Below are 10,160 nucleotides of genomic sequence, written 5' to 3'. Positions count from 1 at the left end.
CTCTGATTTTGTAGCTTGCAGTCTTAGTAGCTCTTGATAATGATTGCGATGATTATCATTGTTATTGTGTCATTTTTGTGCCTATTTTAATTCATCTTTATGCACAGTAGACTCTGTGAATCACTCTGGAACCCATTATATGAGAGAGTGAAAGAGAGAGAGAGAGAGAGATGCATCAAGTTGTATCGAAACAGGTAGCTTCGGTGCTATCCATCCTAAAACAACACCCAGGTCAGCTGACATCCGAGTTTGTGTGAGATCCAGTTTCTGTGTCTTCCGCCGCATTGTCTGTCAAGGTTAATATGACCCCAGTTTGTGGGCAGATTTTTTTGCCCGGAGTTTTGCCTGTATGGTCACCGTCATCCTGAAGCAGTCCACTGCAAGGAAGGAGACAGGAGACCACAACCAACTGCAATCTTCTGCAGTTCTGCCTTTACCTCCGTCAGTTGAGGGGTTGTAAAAAAACATACCATACGAACACTACTCCACTCCGACAAAGGGCTTGCAAATCTCAAGTCAGTAAATACTTCAGATTCAACTGCAATCCATAGATACTGTATCTGCGAGACAAAGGTCACATGTTTTGGAACACAGGAACATTTTTTTTTTTATTTTAACATTTTTTTATATTTTAAAACATCTAAATGTGCAAATGTTAATGGTGACGTACAAAGAGAGGGATCCCACAGGAGAGGTACTCCGAACCTGTGTTGTGTGCACCCTTACGAGCACAGATGTCCTCTCTGGCGTTCTGAAGACGAGGACAAACCATTCAAAGAGCACCTGCAACACTGAATCCTCAACAAGTTCTGCCAATGTTTCTGATATTTTACTTTACATTTCAGGAATATAATGCTGATTTCCTCAGTTGAATACACTTTGACGTGGGTGTTTTTGTAATGTTAATGTTTAAATTATGCTTTTTTGGAGGTTGGGCAAAGCCAGTACCTTTTTTTGATCAATGACTCATTTTGTTTTTTTTTTTTTTTACTGCTAGATTCTGAATGACTAATGCCACCAAGCAAATGGGATTTTAATTCTCTGATCTGATTTTCACATGCCCATATAACCTTTTTTTCCAGTTTTATCTATGCCTGACTGAACACATACCGGGTTAGAATGAACCCATTGAGTTGTTAAATTATGTTAGTACTGATATATAATGTAATTTTATTGGGTTATTATGTAATTGGTTTATTTATTATATAAAATTTATATACCTGTAGATGTTTAAATACTGCAAACATATTGTACACCCCATTTATGCCAATCACTGAAGGAAGATTCAATCAAGTGTGATGCCGAAAATCATTTGGACAAGTTTATGCGAACCTATACACAACACTGGGCTTGAAAGTCTCCTACTAACAAGAGTAGAAGCTGGATAGACGTATAGGGCATAGGGCTATGAGAAGTCCAACAGTTTCTTTTAGTTTTGGTTTTCCTGTAATAGTTTTGGATCACAGATGGTTAAGAGTAACTAACATCAGAACACCATACTTTGGAGGCCACCCTGTTTTTAAATGGAAATACAAAAAATACATTTTTGAACTGAATGTACTGTAAAAACCGACACAGCCATAACAAACTGTAAATGTATCAAACATCTACAGAGCTGAGACAGGCTGTGTATTTCTGTTTGTTCTTATTTCAATGCCATTGCTGAGAATGTACTTATTTCTTTTGAGTTGGTTCCATATGTATTTATGTAGGGAATGTTCAAACACCTTTTTTTTCATAACAAATAAAGCCTTTTTGTACCTTTCAGATGGGTTGTTTGGTTTGATCTTTGGGAGACAAAGGTTAAAAAGGGATTTCTAGAGCAAAGCTTTAAAAGGTTGATTACTGACTAGTTTTCTTAGAAACACAAAAGTTTGCCTCACAATTGCTGACCTGACCTCAGTCATAGAACCATTTTCTGTTTCGCCGAGTGTTTGAAGTGATATTTGAGCAGGGTAAATCATGGGTGAGCAACACTTCAGACTGAGAGTTGCGCAGGGCCACTGATCCTTGCTGTATGGGCTGAAGACAGGCACAGAGCACTGAGATCATGTGACGATCAGTGACTTTGCGCAGCTTTGTCTGCGGATGATCTAGGGGAAGAGTACCAGGGTTTGTTTTCTTCTTTTTTTCCCCTCTCTTTCACACAACCTTTGTGATCACCAGTTGTGTAATTGCCTCATCTCATCACCACAACCTCTGCAGGAGCCCAAGGTGGGACTAATGAAATCTCTCTAAAGTGACTTATTTTTCGCACCAACATTCCCGCAGTGCGTGTGGAAGCCGGCACCACTGGGATGATAGTCACACCTCACTGATATCATCAACTCGCAGATAAATCACAGGACTGGTAGGAGAATTCAGCGGAACACATGAGAATGCTAATTGTAAGGATCACCATATCAAGCCTATGATATCCAGAGCAGCAGTGTGGCATAGTGGTGAGGAGCAGGGCTCATAACTGGAAGGTTACTAGTTCGATTCCCTGCTTGGGCACTGCTGTTGTGCCCTTGGCCAAGGTACCTACCCCACAATGGCTTCAGTAAATATCCATCTGTAAAGATGGATAAAATTGTAACCTTTGTGCATTGGTAAGACAATAATGTAATATTTTTGTGTATTTTACCATGACAGTACTGTTCCTGTAGGGGGCAGACATAAGAGGCCCGGTATTTATCTGCGCAGTGTGATCTCGTGAAGGCTCATTTGCAGGCTGAAGTACAAAGGCCAAGCTTGCTCTGCACTTAACCATGCAAACAGAGCCTATACAGCGTCGCCTCGTCCTCGACATTTACTGCGCAAGTTCAGGCGCTGCCTGTTTTCCCCTTGCGGCCCTGTAGGCCCCTCGTTTACCTTGAGGACAGGAGGAAAAAGCCTGCTGCAGTGCAGTTTACGTAGTGTTTCAGTGTCCTTCATGCGGTGTCTGTTTGAGTTTGCCTGTTCAGAAATGTCAAGGAGCTATCACTCAAGCCCTGAAAAACATTCCATCTGTTCTCTTCAACCTTGCCTCTCCGCGACTGATCTACGGTCACCTGACGTTTTGACACAAAATGGCTGCCCACCAGACCCTGAGGGAGAGTTACATGTTGTTGGTGGATTCGATTTGTCACGCCCCTCACTGTAAAGGGATTTCACATCTTTGGAATGCAAGCACTGAGTAAAAGTAATGAATTATTGATGTCTGGATTGTAAACCTTAAACAGCAAAAATATTACACCATACAGTAAAAAAAAACATGCTATGGAGTCTGCTGTTGCTTGTCACTTACTTATTGGCTTGTCATCACGTGTATGTCGTAATCTCAGAAACATAATCTCAGTTTTTAAAAATAAAATAACTTTGCAAATTACACAATAATTCCGCTCTCAGGCTTTGCTGTTAAATTGAAAATAATGCTGTTTACTGGAAAATAACAATTTTTATTTGATGCTTTTTCCTTATATTCCTCATCAATTATTTTTTCTTTTTGAAAGATCCGAGGAATATTCAGATGTACATTTTTGGATATAAGGTTTGAAATTTGTCTGGTATCATGTCCTGAGGAATTTGTCAAATGTACTTCTCTGCTGTCATGGGAGCTGTCAGCAGATAACTGTGTATGATTGATAGATAGATATAGACAGATACACAGCTTTGTCTTTATTTCATATGTAGATTATATGCTTCTAAAAGCATTAAAATACAATATTAACTATTCACAAAGCAAATTTTCTTACTGTTTGAGCACTTTGACAGAAAAAGTAAAAATAAATGGATCCTTTTTAACAATATTTTTTTTATCTCCTTTTCTTTAGAGATTTTTTTTGTATTTCACAACAGGTGTTCATGAGGTATTTTGGCAGTCAGTGTGTCACTAACTTTTAAAAATCGTACAGGTGTTCTCATAGATTTCTGGGTTCAGTAGCTGAGGAAGAAAGACAGTTCTATCTAATTGTTTGGGAGTGCTAGGTTAGGGTAGCAGTTTGTGGTATCTTAGGGTGGAGCTGTTGAATAACTGCAGCATAACCTTTCATTCATATGGTATGATCTGCAATTATTTACTATTCAAAAGCAGTGAAGTTTTACTTTCTGTTAAGGAATACATATAGAGATCTATCAGACCACTGCTTGCATGTGGTGCTTGTATCTGATATCACCCAATGAATGGTACTGCGCAACATGAACTGAACAGGTGGACAAGCAGCTGTGCTTACCTGGCCATTGTAGCTACACAGTATGGGTTCAGGGTGATGAAAGAGGGATTACCTGGCAGGTTAACCAGGTGAGCCTGCTGATGTGCCGCGGTTCAGAGAGAGAGGGCTGTGTTTGTACTGGTGGCTGCATTAGTCAGCAGTTATCTAGTCTTTATACGTCTGCAGATCATCACGTGCCTGTTTTCGGGAGACAGTGAGGATGTGAAATGTAGGAGTTAGCGCTTCATTATAAACAGCACTCTCTGATGTACTGGGAGGACTCTTTAGTGCCACTCCATGGAGAACTTGCTTACAAACAGAGCCTGTGTTATCAAAGGGCTTTAGGCTAAGGCAGTGGCGGCACTGTCTCTTGTTTCAGGCCCTTAGTGTAATAATATTACAGTCTTTGGTTGCATTTTGACATAAAATAGTCATTAGTGGCGACATTCATTCAGGATTATTTATTATTTATCAATAATTATTATAAAGGCAAGAGAGAATACATACAGCCTGCTGTTTGTTGGTCATTGTGAGACAAATATAGAACTATTGTGGTATTGTGGCAAAAACCTAACCTCAAGCATTTTGTGCATAGACCTGCAACTGATCTGAGGTCAGTGACTGAAGACACTGCGGGGACCACGGCTTCTCCCTTGACGGTGATCAGTTGCCGTGGCATGTGAGACACACCAGTGCTGTGCTTGAGAGGAAGTGGCAGGGGCCAGTTGCAGGGGCAGGAAACTGGGTGTGTGCCACTGGCTGTTCCTTTACCCGACAAACACAATACAAAACAAAGTGCCCGGGAGGCGGGGCTTAGAGCATCGGCCAAGTTTTCATTAGTTCAATCATCTGCCTTGGTTTGAGGGAGTTCAAAGTGTGTGTGTGTGTGTGTGTGTGTGTGTGTGTGTGTGTGTGTACACGGCATTATGTACCTGTGTACGTGCGTGTGTGCATCTGTGCTTATGTATGATGTATGTGTATGTGTATGTGTGTGTGCAAACGCTGTTGTGTACGTGCAGGTACTGTATGTATGTAGATAAGTATGTATGTGTGTGTCTGTATGTGTGTATATGTCTGCATGTGCGTGTGTACTTATAAATATGCATGATGTGTGTGTTTGTGTGTGTGTGTTTGTGTGTATTTACGTGTGTGTGTGTGTGTGTGTGTGTGTATTTACGTGTGTGTGCGTGTGTGTGTGTGTGTGTGTGTGTGTGTATTTACGTGTGTGTGCGTGTGTGTGTGTGTGTGTGTGTGTGTTTGTGTGTATTTACATGTGTGTGTGTGTGTGTGTGTGTGTGTGTTTGTGTGTATTTACGTGTGTGTGTGTGTGTTTGGGACAGGGTTGTATGTGATGTGTTCTGCTGCTTGTAATTACATGCATGTCCAGCCTATGATCTCTCGTCCGTGTATGAGTCATAACAACAGGGAGCCCTGACTGCATGTCTGTATCACCACCAGGGTCTGCAGGAACAGCAGGAGGACCAGGGAAGGAGGAGACCCAGGACAGGAGACCCAGTGGAGGACTGGGCAGTGGCTGGGAGGAAAGGTGGTGTCCTTGGCCAACTTGTTCACTCACTCCCCAGGTCTGGAGAGGTGACAGCTGGGATTGATAGTGTCAGTTAGTGCTTCCGTGTCACATTTCCCTACCTCTGCAAAGCATTACATTCTTTGTGTACAAAAATCCTTTCAACTGGTCACGTACAGATGTAGTATTTATTACAGTATAACGTCTAAGTGAGGAATTGAGGAGGCTCAGCCATCATTCAGACTGCAGGTTCCTAGATGCTGTGTCAGTGTGACTGGTTTATGGGACATCCTCCTGAATTAGAATATGACAAGGCTCTCAGGCTGAGAGTAACTGTCTCTCCTCAGTATTCCATCAAACTACTTATCCAGTCAGGGTTTTGTTTGTGGAAAATAATTTCAAAAAGGTGACTGGTTTATTACAAGCACGCACGCATGCATTAGTACATTTAAAACGTAGCTGCTGTTGAGTGTTCAGAGCCTTGACCGACAGAGTTCTGCCAGGAGGAGTTGCCGTGCGACCATGCAACACGGTGCCAGCTCGCATCACTGTCAGATTTTACAGGGGGTCGGTGGTTCCAGTGGCGAACACTCGAAAGCAGGCTCCCTGCAGACAGACACATCGAGTGCGGTCAGCCCCTCCCGCACACCGCGCAGACGGGCTGGGTCCAGATGACAGATAGCTGGTTCTCAAAGGCCCTTACCTCAGCCCTTTCTTCAAAGGGTGTTTTCTCTGCTGGTGGATGAGCTGCTGATTCTGCACTGGTGAGGTCACCTCTGTGACTCACCCTCTTGCATCCTGTAGGGCCCGAACAGGGAAACATCAGATCCGCATTACTGATACTGTGAGGTTGCTCTGTGTGAGACTTTACATGGAGCTTTTTAAAGAGGGCAGATCTGCATTACTGACACTGTGAGGTTGCTCTGTGTGAGACTTTACATGGAGCTTTTTATAGAGGGCAGATTTGCATTACCGACACAGTGAACGTGTACGTGAGAGTTTCCCATCCTGTGATATTGTATAAGTGCTCATCAGGCTGAAAAGTGCCAGAGAAGTTTTGTTCAGATCATGCTTGAGAGCAACTGCCTTTGTGTCCTTACACAAGGTCATCTATTCCGCTGGTCTCATTAACGAATGATTAATAAGCTATTATGAGTGAAATCGTGGGTGAAATTGCAGGTGATTACAGAATGATTTATCAAAGCCAATCAATGGGACATGGAAGTGTTATCACCTTGACTGGCTTGGCGTAACTATGGTTACTGGCAGCAAGACAGATGGGCAAGCCTCTACATGTTGTCTTTGGGAGAGGCGGTGTGCTACGTTGACCATGTGCTTCTGTCCTGCTACTGCACTAAAACTACATGCATGGCACCACAACTGTGAACAGCTGCATGCAGCCCAGGTTATGGGCTGAACATCCCGGACACACCTCACGTCTGCACTGGCAACCATACGGTGGCGTGACTTTCTCACAGTGTGCAGGACCACAGAAACCTTCACCATCTTACAGTGCTAGCTAAATACTAAATCTAAATACTAAACACTAAATCTCTGCCGGTGAAATACTCATCTCTTCAGACTGTGCCATGGATCCCCTGACCTGGTTAATGTAGCACTGAATTATACATTGGCACTTTTCAAAGGTGGGTCTGATGCTTTCTTTGTGCATTATGGTTCATATGCCCTTATTATATACACTTATGTAGCTTACTTTGTAAGTTGTTTTGGATGTTATTGTTACAGTAGAGTAATGTTGACCAAAGGTCTCTCACAGCGTTCAGTTGTGCGCGGTCGATTCTTGGTTTGGCAGAAAATGGAACTGAAACCATGCATGCTGCCTCGGGGGGCTGGCTGGTTTCAACCAGGCTCTGTGTAATTAGTGGTCAAGATCGCTAGACCACGAATCAGACCAAAGAGATTGTGGTAGTCGGAGAGCTTTGGTTATTCATTCACAAAATGGCCTCGTCCAGGTTGACCTGATCCAAATTCAAAGAACAAAGTAAAGTGCAAAGGACGGTTTAAGATGCAAGATCCAAAGGACGGTGTGCCATACACTTCCCACACAGCAGTACATTTTTAAAATTGCCAGCTCAGAAAGAATGAGTCAGATAGAAAAGAAGCTATCAGACATCTAGTATTTTGAGAGACTGTAGGTGGTAAAAGTGTCAGAAACGTAACTCACGTGTCTATGGGGGTTCATATGATGTCACAGACATGCCATGTGTGTTTCTGTGCATGCGTGAAGTCTAACACCTGGAACAGAGAAGTATGGCAATGTGAGAACAGTAGGTACTACATGACTGAATGATCAACATCCCCAGTTCTCTGCTGGCAGTGGCTAAGCCGATCTACTAACAGTAGTGTCCCTCACTCCTTCACACCTTTGCCGATTGACTGAGTGAGAAGCTCCCCCAAAATAGCAACAGCACCATAATTTCACCACTGGATGGTGAAAAGTGACCACACAGTCACAGCCCCTGAACAGTTTTTGTGCATCTTGACCCAAATCTCAGAGTTATACAGAGTACGTTCTTTTATATACAAACTCATAGCACTATCCTTAAACATACAGGTGGTAAATATAAAATGAAAGCAATGTGTATTAACTAAGTATAAATGACAATTTATTTAAAAAAAAAAACAAAAAAGCATAAATTAATTGCAGCTCTTCTCTGGAAGGTCTAAGCATCCATACTCCCACCCATCATTTCCCAAGTCATATACATTATTCTCTCACCATACAACCTCTATATATGAGCCAAACCGGGGTTCAAATTGGTATCCTTATTATCTCCTTGGCAGTAAGAAATATCTCTCATCATACTGGTGTCAGCCAACTGCAACAGCCACAGAAGGGCTTCAAAGCTGAGGTTCAGACCACTAAACACAGTTTGAACATGAATGGTTGGTTCCTAATTAACAACAGACCACAGACCTTTCGGTTCTAATAGGATTCTGCAGTCCAGCGGTTTGAACCCCTGCTTAGATCATGGCAATTACCCCTGGTTGGCCATGTGTAAGTGTAGCAGAGCTGAAGTGATTAGCTCGTGTGAGTCCTGCGTAAAGCCTTAGGTAGCGGGTAGCAGGTAGCCGAGTGGTTGCAGCGGCTACGTCACTCCCCCTGAGACCTGGTTAAGTAGCGTTGTCGCCGACAGGCTAACGGCAACTTGCCTTTAGCTCAACTGGCAACGACGCTGGTTTTAAGGGGTTGGCAGCGAGCAGTAAGAACCTCGGTTCGAAACTCGCTCGCTCGCCGACCCACGTAACATCACATTAAAACACAACGCAAGAGACCACCCGTTACATAAGCAACAGGAAAACACACAAGGGGGTTCTCAACTGAGTGCAGCCTGTCAGTACAGATGGAAGGGGAAAACAGAAGCCCAAAGAACACCAGTCCATCTCTGGCTATTGTCTGGGATTTTGCAACTTCCCAGAGTGAAGTTTTTCACGAGGTTGCCAAAGCAACTGCATAAATATTTAGGAATCAAATTGGCATAGCGGTGTGTTGGGGGTGGAGAGGTGGGGGGTGGACCGTATAATCTTTTTTTTTTTCTTTTGTGGGGAAGCATGCTTATTAGTGCTCTGTTTTAAATTTAACCAGTCTGTTTTTAAATCGGTTTTCCATACAAATCTTGTGCCCAGAAATCCTACTTCACTGTCATCAGCTGGTGTACATTCTGGAAGAGCTGTGATATGTTCATGTATTTCCATACATCACCACAGGGTTTTCTGGGAGACTTACAATCATCCTTACATGAGTGCTAGGCCTCATTGTAGCTCATCTTTGAGTAATTAATATATAGGTAGTGCCACTAAACATTCTGATTTAATGCATGTCTGACAAGACAGCAATGAAAACCCCCACAATATATCTCAATGTGCATACATGTCTGTGGCAGCAGTGTGGTGTAGTGGTGTGGAGCAGGGCTTGTAACCACAAGCTTGCTGGTTCAGTTCTCCCGACTGGGGCACTGCTGTTGTAACCCATTGGGCAAGGTACCTAACCCACAACTGCCTTCGTAAAATGTCCAGCTGCACAAATGGATAAAATTGTAAGCTGCTCTGGATAAGAGTGTCTGCTAGATGACAATAATGTAATGTAATGTCTGTGCAATCTCTTCTCCCTCCAGCCATTAATTTGTGGATCTGTCTATACGGCCACCTATTCATCTGTGACACACACACACAAAAATAGGCTGAAAATTGTAAAAGAGTATATGAAGTATATATTTATATAAAAAAGCAGATAAAGCAATAACTTGCACAAGTCACACAGACTGAAACTTTTCACAAACTTCATACAAGCTTTATTAGCCCTCAATTACAGCTGTAACGTATTGACGTGTGGCAAACTTTTTATGGACTTCATAAACTATTTGTAGCAAGTCCATGGAAAATTGTAACAAACCTATGTGTAATAATAAGTAATAAAATTTGTTTCATTGAAAGAAGGAAAT

The sequence above is a fragment of the Megalops cyprinoides genome, chromosome 16 (assembly GCF_013368585.1).
Source record: "Megalops cyprinoides isolate fMegCyp1 chromosome 16, fMegCyp1.pri, whole genome shotgun sequence".
NCBI lineage: Eukaryota > Metazoa > Chordata > Actinopteri > Elopiformes > Megalopidae > Megalops > Megalops cyprinoides.
The sequence above is the reverse complement of the archived record's forward strand: the minus strand, read 5'-3'. Positions refer to the sequence as shown.